We start from the raw sequence: 2,500 nt of genomic DNA, 5'->3' as shown, positions 1-2,500 counted from the left end.
CGGAAGTCGACTCGCTCCCACTGCCTTCCATCCCCACTTCCCTCGCCCCTCCATTGTTGGTACTATGACGGACTCTACTACAGCAGTTGGCGCTGCGGCCGCCCCATTGAAACTTTCACCGTTAGCCAGCGGAGAGGCATTTGCTTGGTTTCAGCGCGCAGAAGTCCAGTTTCGCATCAACGGCGTGACTCGCTCAACCACCAACGCAGATTATGTTCTCGCGGCGATACCCGAGGACACCTTCCCGGAAATATCCGACTGGCTTTGTGAACAAGGAGACATGCCAATAGCGTATGACGCCCTCAAAACATACCTTCTGCAGCAGTACTCGCCGTCGCCAGCCGCCTGTGTAGCAAAGCTTTTTCAGCTCTCGTAACAACCGTTGGGGGACCAAAAGGGCTTCGCTTGCCCTCAGGGAAATGACCAGTATCGCTCGCCTTCAACCTGACGCAGACGGCTCTCCTCGTGAGGTGAACCTACTTCGTGCCCTTTGGATACGCCGTTTACCCGGACCTATATGCGCTGCCATACCCGATGTCGATAGTTTACCCATAAAGGACTTGATGACCAAAGCCGACACCCTTATGGACAGCCACTTCAAGACCTCCATCAACTCCTCTACCCCTGACGAAGAGGATGTCTATTCAACGTCAACTGAAGCTGACATGAATGCCGTTGGACATACACGCCCACACTGTGACGTGCCGAAGCAGAGACAAAGCTGCCCACCACCCACCAATCGCTCGCGCCCCAACAAACGACTTCTACAGCCACTTACTACCTCCCATCCGCCGCAGTTTTCGTACTACCACTTAAGATTCGGGTCAACTGCGAAGAAATGTGCCGAGGATTGTCAGTGGCCAAAAAACATGTAAGTAGGCCATCGCTCGTGGCGGTAGCCTCCCGTTTTCTAATCTTACCTTTTTACAGGATGTAGGAACGGGCGTGCGATTTTTGGTAGACACGGGTGCTTGTCGTTCTCTTTTGCCAAGGAAACTCTTCAAGACACGACGTAGTCTGTCTACATCTGCCGACGTCCGCTTGGTAGCTGCCAACGGATCTGCGAACCCACCTACGGTTACGAGAACCTCACATTATCGTATGGAAACGGTAAATTCAATTGGAAGTTTCTCGTTGCTGACGTCACCATGCCAATCCTCGGTGCGGATTTCCTCTCTCATCACCACCTTCTGGTCGATGTCGCCTACCGACGATAGGTCAACGCAGACTCGTACTTGTCGACACCTCTTCAACCTGCCCCCTCTAACCTCATTCTCCACATTAGCGCACCAACGGATGCCTACGCCCACCTCCTCACGTCGTACCCGGAAGTTTTCCGTCCAGCACTTCGCCAAACGGCCACGGTTCCTGCCAAGCACGGTATTTATCACCATATCAAGACGACAGGACCCCCAGTCTTCGCAAAATTCAGACGTCTGGCATCGGAACGATTGGCTGCCACCAAACAGACGTTCGCAGAAATGGAGGAAATGGGCCTTTGCCAAAAGGCCTCCAGCCCATGGTCGTCACCTTTACACATCGTTCTGAAGCAAGATGGCTCACTCCGTCCGTGCGGTGATTACAGGCGCCTGAACATGCAAACAGAACCGGATCACTACCCCCTCCCAAACATTGCCGACGTGACCTCCTACCTGCACAAAGCAAAGGTTTTCTCTACGCTCGATCTCCTGAAGGGGTATTATCAGGTGGCTATGAACCCAGAAGACATCCCCAAGACTGCCATCACCACTCCGTTAGGTACATACACCTTCAATTACTCCTGTTTTGGCCTTCGTATTGCTGGGGCCACGTTTCAACGTCTCGTGGATGGCATCTTAGGGGACCTCCCTTTCTGTGTAAGTTATGTGGACGACATACTTGTGTTCTCCTCCTCAAAAGAGGAACACCTCCGTCACCTGCGCATCGTGCTCGACCGCCTGCAACAAAACGGCCTTGTAGTCCGGTACGACAAGTGTACCTTTGGCGCAAACGAAGTGTCGTTCTTAGGGCACCGCATCACTCCTGAAGGTGTCCACCCCCTCCGTGAGAAGGTAGCAGCCGTTCAGAACTCCCCCGTGCCCTCGACCGTCAAAGCTCTGCAGGAATTCTTGGGCATGATCAACTATTATCATGGTTTTCTTCCAGCCATTGCCGCCACTCTTGCTCCCGAAGGACCTGAAGTGGGGTCCCCTTCAAGATGCAGCCTTCTGCAATGCAAAGAGGGCCCTATCAACTGCTGCGGCTCTCACTTTTCCTATCCCACACGCCCCTCTCCTTCTCTCCACCGATGCCAGCGACGTCGCTATTGGTGCAGTACTCAAGCAAGTGGTCAAAGGCTCGCCCCGCCCATTGGCCTTTTTCAGCAGAAAACTGTCCAAGGCAGAATCAGGTTATTCTACCTTCGATCGAGAATTGCTGGAAGTGCACTTGGCTGTCCGTCACTTTCGCCATTTCTTAGAAGGTAGCCCCTTCGTCATTCGCACAGACCACAGGCCTCTGG

This window comes from Palaemon carinicauda, chromosome 10 (assembly GCF_036898095.1).
Source record: "Palaemon carinicauda isolate YSFRI2023 chromosome 10, ASM3689809v2, whole genome shotgun sequence".
Taxonomy (NCBI): domain Eukaryota; kingdom Metazoa; phylum Arthropoda; class Malacostraca; order Decapoda; family Palaemonidae; genus Palaemon; species Palaemon carinicauda.
The sequence above is the reverse complement of the archived record's forward strand: the minus strand, read 5'-3'. Positions refer to the sequence as shown.